The sequence below is a fragment of the Ptychodera flava genome, chromosome 7 (genome assembly GCF_041260155.1).
Source record: "Ptychodera flava strain L36383 chromosome 7, AS_Pfla_20210202, whole genome shotgun sequence".
In the NCBI taxonomy this organism is placed as follows: domain Eukaryota; kingdom Metazoa; phylum Hemichordata; class Enteropneusta; family Ptychoderidae; genus Ptychodera; species Ptychodera flava.
This window is the reverse complement of record NC_091934.1, coordinates 5,369,663-5,379,692: the sequence shown is the minus strand read 5'-3', so window position 1 is coordinate 5,379,692 and position 10,030 is coordinate 5,369,663.

Below are 10,030 nucleotides of genomic sequence, written 5' to 3'. Positions count from 1 at the left end.
GGGCCCAGCCGGTTGGCTTGGGCCCCTAATTAAAGCTGCAAGCAGCGTTGGCGGGGCCCAAGCGATTAACATGGTGTCCAATTCTTGCACTGATTATATTATGTGCAAAATTTTAGCTTGAAAACAGTCAAGTTCTTGTAAAGAAGAATTTTGAACATCATCTCATATTTGTCTGTTTCATACAAAATACGATATGGGGACAAAACCATGTGACCGATCCAATTGCCTTTCACAAACTTGAAAGAACTCTCACTAAGAATGACAAAAGTGAATTTCACTTCCATCAGTGTATTGGCTGGAGAAGAAGATTTTTAGAGATAATTACGATTTTTGCGAAATCAAATAGGGCGTCTAAACTGAGCACGGTTACCTACCAAAATTTGTTTCAAAGTACAGGACATATATGAATTAGATGCTACTCAAATTGACAATACTGGAGGTTAAAATATTCCATCAAATGAATGTATTCATCTCTGAAATTTAGGCCGTAATAATTGCAAATTTAGTTAAAAAATAAATAATTCCATTTAGTCATATATTCCTTCATTTCATCTTTACTGTTCAAAGTTTACTTTTGTATAACTTTATGACAAGACTGTGAAAATTTAGAAAATCAAGCATGGTGACCCCATCTTTTGTCTTTAATATTTGATTATTCTCATATGCCAGAATTCAAAAATTTCCATGTGTTCTTCCTTGTGTTGCTCTCTGGCCTGATCTTGTTTAGGTAATGTTTCACTATCATGAGCGTCATTTGACACAAACTCTTCTTCAACTACCATGTATATCAGAGTCAGAGCTATCTCTGTCACTGCTCACGTATGCAGTAACAGTGACACTACAGTAGCAGGGCGGTATCTGATAGTGACAGTTGCCAATAGGCAGTAACTGTTACGTATTAACTTTGATAATTTTGACAATATTTTTGTTCAGTTTATTATACAACTGTGTTCTTGTTCTACTCTCAACAGCATGTTGAACTGTCCAGTATTCAGCTTGCTAGCACAGCCTGTGTATGTGTACCATGCATCAGTGCTGACAACTGACTGTCAGTCTGGACTCTAATTAAACTATCACCTAATACAATTTTATATATACAGGCTTTGTCGACAAACTGAACATTGTGTGTTTGAGCTGCTGAAGCAAGATATATTGGATAGTTATTGCAAAATCATCAACGGTTGCAGCTTCTGCCCTGTTACTAGGCTCAAGTTTGATTTTTTTACGGCAATCACACATGTTTAGATTTTTTCGAGATAAAAGTCATAGAATGTGACGAAATGGTTGTAGATTCTGTTAAATTATTACTAACATTACAACATTTGAATGACATAAAGATGGTATTCATTTTTCATTAAATTACCTACAACAAACTTGGAATCGGATAATATAAAACATAAAAGGACCACTAAATTTTCAAGTGCCCCCCTACAGGTAGAGCAAAATTTTCAAGCTCCATGAATTTAGCAAGCGATGCTCGGACAGCGCACAGCGTATCGATGACACTTGGGTCAGGGGTCATGACCAAAAACGTCAGTGCGTATTCACGCCAGCTTGAATCATGCCACGGACCGCGGAAATCACGGATCATAAATCCAAATGTTCATGTCTATTACGTAAACAGAACCCTAAAATAGAAAACACAATGTTTTGATATGGAATAACATCTGTTTGTTTCACTGACGATCAAGTTAAATGCTCAAATATCGCGACAAGACTTGCGCATTTGCACGACATGAATGCGGAAGTACTTCGACTCGGCAGATGAGCCGAGCGCCTTCTCTGAAAACCTGTTTACGATATCACGTCACAGTACACTGAAAATCTTGGGACATCATCATTAAGGAGCCAATTCACACAAGTTTCTAACGTCAGTCTATCACCAGCTGTTAGGGGGAGGGACACAGCGACATTGCACTTTTACATGATATCCGATAGTTACGGCTAATAGACTATACAATATCGAAGTTAGATTGGCTCGGCTAGATCTATTAGGTGGTGAAATCTCCGATATAGGATATTTACCCACGATTAGACAGAATCTAGTATCGCCTATAGTGTCGCAGTCAGACTCAGTCCTTGGGAGTCAGGTTTGACCAAAACAGTAAGGTGGTGAAATCTTCGATATATATATATATATCGGATATTTACCCGCGATTTGACAAACTCTGGTAGCGGTATTGTCCAGTATCGAAGTTAGACTAAGTCCTTGGAAGTCGGGTTTGACCAGAGCTGTAAGGTGGTGTAATCTCCGATATATATCGGATATTTACCCATGGTTTGACAGAATCTAGTATCGTCTAGTGTCGAGATTAGAGTCCCCAATCACCGATAAATATCCGGTAAATATCGGCGATTTCACAAACCTTGCGTGCCGAGGCACAGGGCAAGTCATTCTAGTGTCGTCTACTATCGATATAGAGTCCCCAAATTGCCTATATCGGCGATTTCACAGATCAGGCGTACCGAAGCACAGGGCAAGTCATTCTACTATCGTCTAGTATTGATATAAGAGTCCCCAAAGTGCCAATAAATATCGGGTAAATATCACAGATTTCACAGATCTGGCGTACCGAGGCACAGGGCAAGTCATTGTCGTCTAGTATCGATATTAGAATCCCCAAATCGCTGATAAATATCGGTAAATTTCGGCGATTTCACAGACCGGGCGTGCAATGGCAGAAAGCAATTACAGTGAAATACGATCAAGCTACAGAACTTCATAAAACAAGGTGTTGTTTTAATCGATGTGTATCAGCGATTTTTACGACATATTGGCCTGATATGGTCTTGTTTAATCTTTAATCAGCTACATGCTCTCAGTTACATAACGCCAAGGGCCACTCCATGCATGTCTGATAGATAATCATAAACAAATCACCACACCTTGCAATGTCATATATCTTTCTTTTTTAGTCGTGATGAATAAGTGAGCGTGCATTCAGACACCTACATATAAAATTACCCGAATAGCTTCATTTATGATCCTTGACTCTCACATATCAGCTGTGCGTGCCCCGGCGGGACCTCGTCCCACTCTTATTCAGTCAATCACAGCAGTCGGCCACCCCTTAAAGCTAGTGGCACACTCCTCTAAGTACTTCCGTGGCAGTATACTTGACACGTCACTGCCCTGGCGTACAAAAGCTGGTCGCCAAAGTTGCACAAGGGCCAAGATTAGGGTTCGTGTGACTGCTAGCTGAATTTGACAGCGGGCATTGCAGTCTGTTGTGCCGTCTTTGACTTTCAAGTGTACAATATAACATACATCACTGATCGATCTTCTGACTGACGAGGTTTTAAACTGCTGCCTTATGAACATTGAGGCGACCTTAACCGATCCAAATGCCTTTCACAAACTGAAAGTGCTCGCACCAAGAAAGATATGACAAAATGTCAGTTGAATCTGTGTGTTGGTTTTTGAGAAGAAGATTTTTAATGATTAAATTGCGATTTTCGCTATATCTAATACGGCGAACAAACCTTCTGACTGACCCAAACGCCTTTCGGAAATAAAAAAGAACTACCACTAGGGATTATGAGTGTAAATTTTAGTTCAATCTGTGTATTGGTTCTGGAGGAGAATGTTTTTAAAGATTAAATTACGAGTTTTGCAAAATCAAATACGGCAGCCAAACCATGTGACCGATCCAAACGCCTTTCGCAAACTTGAAAGAGATCACACTTTAGATGATATACATAAATTTCAATTGAATCTGTGTGTTTGTTCTGGAGTAGACGATTTTTAAGAGTAAGTTACGATTTTTGCAAAATTCAATATGGCGGCAAAACCAGGTGACCTATCCAAATGCCTTTCACAAACTTGAAAGAGATAGCACTATAGATGATGCATGTACAATTTCTGTCGATTCGGTATGTTTGTTCTACAGAAGAAGATTTTTAAAGATGAAATTACGATTTTCGCAAAATCCAATATGGCGGCCAAACCGAGTGACCGATCAAAACGCCTTTCGCAAACTTGAAAGAGATCACACTTTAGATGATATATGTACAATTTTAGTTCAATCGGTGAACCGGTTCTGGAGTAGAAGATTTTTAAAGATTAAATTGTGATTTCACAAAATCCATATGGCGGCCAAACCACGTAACCGATCAAATGTTTTTTGCAAACTTGAAAGAGATCACTGTAAGGATGACATGAGTAAAATTTGAGCTTAATCGGTGTTTTGGTTCTGGAGGAGAAGATTTTTAAAGATTAAATTGTGATTTCACAGAATCCAATATGGCGGCCAAACCACGTGACCGATCCAAACGCCTTTCGCTACCTTGAAAGAGATCACACTTCAGATAATATATGTAAAATTTTAGTTCAATCGGTGAATCGGTTCTGGAGAAGAAGATTTTTAAAGATTAAATTGTGATTTCACAAAATCCAATATGGCGGCCAAACCACGTGACCGATCAAAATGTTTTTTGCAAACTTGAAAGAGATCACTGTTAGGATGACATGAGTAAAATTTGAGCTTAATCGGTGTTTTGGTTCTGGAGGAGAAGATTTTTAAAGATTAAATTGTGATTTCACAAAATCCAATATGGCGGCCAAACCATGTGACCGATCAAAATGTTTTTTGCAAACTTGAAAGAAATCACTGTTAGGATGACATGAGTAAATTTCAGCTTAATCGGTGTTTTGGTTCTGGAGGAGAAGATTTTTAAAGATTAAATTGTGATTTCACAGAATCCAATATGGCGGCCAAACCACGTGACCGATCCTAAGCCTTTCGCCACCTTGAAAGAGATCACACTTCAGATGATATATGTAAAATTTTAGTTCAATCGGTGAATCGGTTCTTGAGAAGAAGATTTTTAAAGATTAAATTGTGATTTCACAAAATCCAATATGGCGGCCAAACCACGTGACCGATCAAAATGCTTTTTGCAACTTGGTAGAGATCACTGTAAGGATGACATAAGTAAACTTTGAGCTCAATCGGTGTTTTGGTTCTGGAGTAAGAAGATTTTTAAAGATTCAATCAGTATTTAAGAATATCCAATATGGCGGCCAAGGTCACGTGACCGCATGCGATTTTATTTGCAAATTCTAAAGATCTTATGTCATGCTTGCTATACAAAAAAATTCAAATCGACTAGACCCCTACGTCTTCTGGAGAAGCCATCTTTAGGTTTTTGGAAAATCCAATATGGCCGCCAGGTCACGTGACCAATCAAAATTTCAAGGGTTAGGTGCACGAGTACTAATTGGCTCCTATTAGCCCTGCAAGTTTGAGAAGTTTTCGTTCAGCCGTTCGAGAGATCTAGGTGAGCAAAGAAATGGCAGAAGAAGAAGAAGAGGAAGTCAGTAGAAATTGAGTAGACTCGAGCAATACCAATAGGGGCCCAGCCGGTCGGCTTGGGCCCTAATTAAAGCTGCAAGCAGCGTTGGCGGGGCCCAAGCGGATAACATGGTTGAAAGATCTTGCACTAATGATATTATGTGCAAAATTCGATCTTGGAAAAGTATGATTTTGAACATCATCTCATAGTTACTGTATGTGTCAGTGGGAATTGCATGTTTTACGTAAAATCCAATATGGCGGCCAAATATGAAGGATGTAGCACTTGTGGTTACTGAGTTATGGACATATACTCATATTCAAGGTCAAAGGTCATCGAGGTCACGTGGATTTTTGTCAAAAAAATTGTAATGCTAAGTTATCCCTATATACCAAAAATCGGACCTCTAGCTCTATTGGCTGGCTCAGAATTAGATATGCACATAATTAATGAGGTACAGGATGTGGTGTCATAAGGTCTTCCATCATACCAAATATGAAGGCTGTAGCACTTGTGGTTACAGAGTTATTGACATATATGTATATTCAAGGTCAAAGGTCATTGAGGTCACATGACAATTTGTCAAAAAATTGTTTTGCTAAGTTATGCCTATATACCAAAAATAGACCTCTAGCTCTATTGCCTGGCTCAGAATTAGATATGCACATAATTAATGAGGTACAGGATGTGGTGTAATAAGGTCTCCCATGATACCAAATATGAAGGCTGTAGCACTTGTGGTTACTGAGTTATTGACATATACGTATATTCAAGGTCAAAGGTCATGGAGGTCACGTGATATTTTGTCAAATAAATTGTATTGCTAAGTTATCCCTATATACCAAAAATAAGACCTCTAGCTCTATTGGCTGGCTCAGAATTAGATATGCGCATAATTAATGAGGTACAGGATGTGGTGTCATAAGGTCTCCCATCATACCAAATATGAAGGCTGTAGCATTTGTGGTTACTTAGTTATGAACATATACGTATATTTAAGGTCAAAGGTCATTGAGGTCACATGACATTTTGTCAAAAAAATTGTATTGCTAAGTTATGCCTATATACCAAAAATCAGACCTCTAGCTCTATTGGCTTGCCCAGAATTAGATATGTGCATATTTAATGAGGTACCGGATATGGCACCATAAGGTCTCCCATCATACCAAATATGAAGGATGTAGCACTTGTGGTTCCTAAGTTATGGACGTATATGTATATTTGAGGTCAAAGGTCATCGAAGTCATGTGACATTTTGTTAAAAAAATTGTCTTTCGTAGTTATCCCTATATACCAAAAATCTGACCTCTTGCTCTATTAGATTGACCAGAATTAGATATGACTCTTACATAGGCCAGCATAAGCCATTTGTATAGCTTAGCTGCAGAGGTATAGGGGAGGTCAAAGGTCATTGAAAAATCAGAAAAATAATACTTTAAAAATTTTCTTCTCAAAAACTGCCTGGTTAATTTCCTTGAAATTTATTATATAGCATCTAGTAGTGTGGCCTATAAAGTTTGTGAAAAGATTTTGGTGTTAGTTCTGGAGAAGAAGTTTTTGAATGATTAAATTGCGATTTTTCGAAAATCCAATGTGGCGGCCAAATCATGTGACCAATCCAAATGTCTTTCACAAACTTAAAAGAAATCACTCTAAGGATGACATGAGTAAAATTCAGTTAAATCGGTGTGTTTGTTCTGGAGAAGAAGATTTTTAATGATTAAATTGCGATTTTGTAAAATCCAAGATGGCGGCCAAATCATGAGACCGATCTAAACGTCTTTCGCAAACTTGAAAGAGATCACTCTAAGGACGACATGAGCAAAATTTCACTTAAATCGGTGTGTTTGTCCTGGAGGAGAACATTTTAATGATTAAATTGCGATTTTCGTAAAATCCAAGATGGCGGCCAAATCATGTGACCAATCCAAATGTCTTTCGCAAACTTGAAAGAGATCACTCTAAGGATGACATGAGTAAAATTTCAGTTAAATCGGTGTGTTTGTTCTCGAGAAGAAGATTTTAAATGATTAAATTGCGATTTTCGTAAAATCCAAGATGGCGGCCAAATCATGTGACCGATCCAAACGTCTTTCGCAAACTTGAAAGAGATCATTCTAAGGATGCCATGAGTAAAATTTCAGCTAAGTCTGTATGTTGGTTCTGGAGAAGAAGATTTTTAAAATTAATCGGTATTTTTCGAAAATCCAATATGGCCGCCAGGTCACGTATACCCAGGTACACGAGATTTCATAGGTACCTATTAGCCCTGCAATTTTCAGAAGTTTGCGGTAAGCGGTGTTTGAGTTCTAGGTCGACAAAAAAAGAGCGGAAGAAGAAGAAGAAGTAGAAGAAGAAGAAGAAGAAGAAGAAGAAGAAGAAGAAGAAAGTTGAACTCCTATAAAACCAATAGGGGCCCAGCCGGTAGGCTTGGGCCCCTAATTAAAGCTGCAAGCAGCGTTGGCGGGGCCCAAGCGGATAACATGGTTGAAAGATCTTGCACTAATGATATTATGTGCAAAATTCGATCTTGGAAAAGTATGATTTTGAACATCATCTCATAGTTACTGTACGTGTCAGTGGGAATTGCATGTTTTACATAAAATCCAATATGGCGGCCAAATATGAAGGATGTAGCACTTGTGGTTACTGAGTTATGGACATATACTCATATTTAAGGGCAAAGGTCATCGAGGTCACATGACATTTTGTCAAAAAAATTGTATTGCTAAGTTATCCCTATATACCAAAAATCAGACCTCTAGCTCTATTGGCTGGCTCAGAATTAGATATGCACATAATTAATGAGGTACAGGATGTGGTGTCATAAGGTCTCCCATCATACCAAATATGAAGGCTGTAGCACTTGTGGTTACTGAGTTATTGACATATACGTATATTAAAGGTCAAAGGTCATTGAGGTCACGTGACATTATGTCAAAAAAATTGTATTGCTAAGTTATCAAAATATACCAAAAATCAGACCTCTAGCTCTATTGGCTGGCTCAGAATTAGATATGCGCATAATTAATGAGTCACAGGATGTGGTGTCATAAGGTCTCCCATCATACCAAATATGAAGGCTGTAGCACTTGTGGTTACTGAGTTATTGACATATACGTATATTCAAGGTCAAAGGTCATCGAGGTCACGTGACATTATGTCAAAAAAATTGTATTGCTAAGTTATCCCTATATACCAAAAATCAGACCTTTAGCTCTATTGGCTGGCTCAGAATTAGATATGCGCATAATTAATGAGGTACAGGATGTGGTGTCATAAGGTCTCCCATCATACCAAATATGAAGGGTGTAGCACTTGTGGTTACTAAGTTATGAACATATACGTATATTTAAGGTCAAAGGTCATTGAGGTTACATGACAATTTGTCAAAAAAATTGTATTGCTAAGTTATGCCTATATACCAAAAATCAGACCTCTAGCTCTATTGGCTTGCCCAAAATTAGATATGTGCATATTTTATAAGGTCTCCCATCCTACCAAATATGAAGGATGTAGCACTTGTGGTTCCTAAGTTATGGACGTATATGTATATTTGAGGTCAAAGGTCATCGAAGTCATGTGACATTTTGTTAAAAAATTGTTTTTCATAGTTATCCCTATATACCAAAAATCTGACCTCTTGCTCTATTAGATTGCCCAGAATTAGATACTCTCGACTGGTTCTCTCTCAGGCCTCTCAGCTAGGCGACTGATGCCGTATGTTGTGGGTTCGAATCCAATTGAAAACTATCCGTATTTTCTATCCTGGGTCGGTAACACTGCTGGTGGACAGAATTGTCCCCGAGGTTATCGTTCGCCCAGTTAAAGCGATGAAATTCGTTTCTTCGCTTCGATAAAGTGTGTATGTGCGATGTATGATAGTGAGCATGCGTGCGTGAGTGCTTCACGAACTCTACAACGTGTTGAAAGGTCTCAGTCAGAAAAATGTGACAACTTAGCCGGCTATTGAACCACTCTTTTTTGGGAGTGGAGATTTAGCCGACTGGTTCTTCCTCAGGCCTCTCAGCTAGGCGACTGATGCCGTATGTTGTGGGTTCGAATCCGATTGAAAACTATCCGTATTTTCTATCTGGGTCGGTAAAACTGCTGGTGGACAGAATTGTCCCGCGGTTTATCGTTCGCCCAATTAAAGCGATGAAATTCGTTTCTTCGCTTCAATAAAGTGTGTATGTGCGATGTATGATAGTGAGCATGCGTGCGTGAGTGCTTCACGAACTCTACAACGTGTTGAAAGGTCTCAGTCAGAAAAATGTAACAACTTAGCCGGCTATTGAACCACTCTTTTTTGGGAGTGGAGATTTAGCCGACTCGTTCCTCTCTCAGGCCTCTCAGCTAGGCGACTGATGCCGTATGTTGTGGGTTCGAATCCGGTGAAAACTATCCGTATTTTCTATCCTGGGTCGGTAACACTGCTGGTGGACAGAATTGTCCCGAGGTTATCGTTCGCCCAATTAAAGCAGAGGCATAGGGAGGTCAAAGGTCATTGAAAAATCAGAAAAATAATACTTTAAAAATCTTCTTCTCAAAAACTGCCCGGTCAATTTCCTTGAAATTTAATACATAGTATCTAGTTAGTATTGCCTATAAAGTTTGCGAAAAGATTTTGAATCAGTCAAATTTTATGGAAATGGGACAGTAAAAACATTTTCATTTCAAAATTGTAGCCAGGTCACATGACTAATTAAATATTCAAGACTAACATGCACTACCT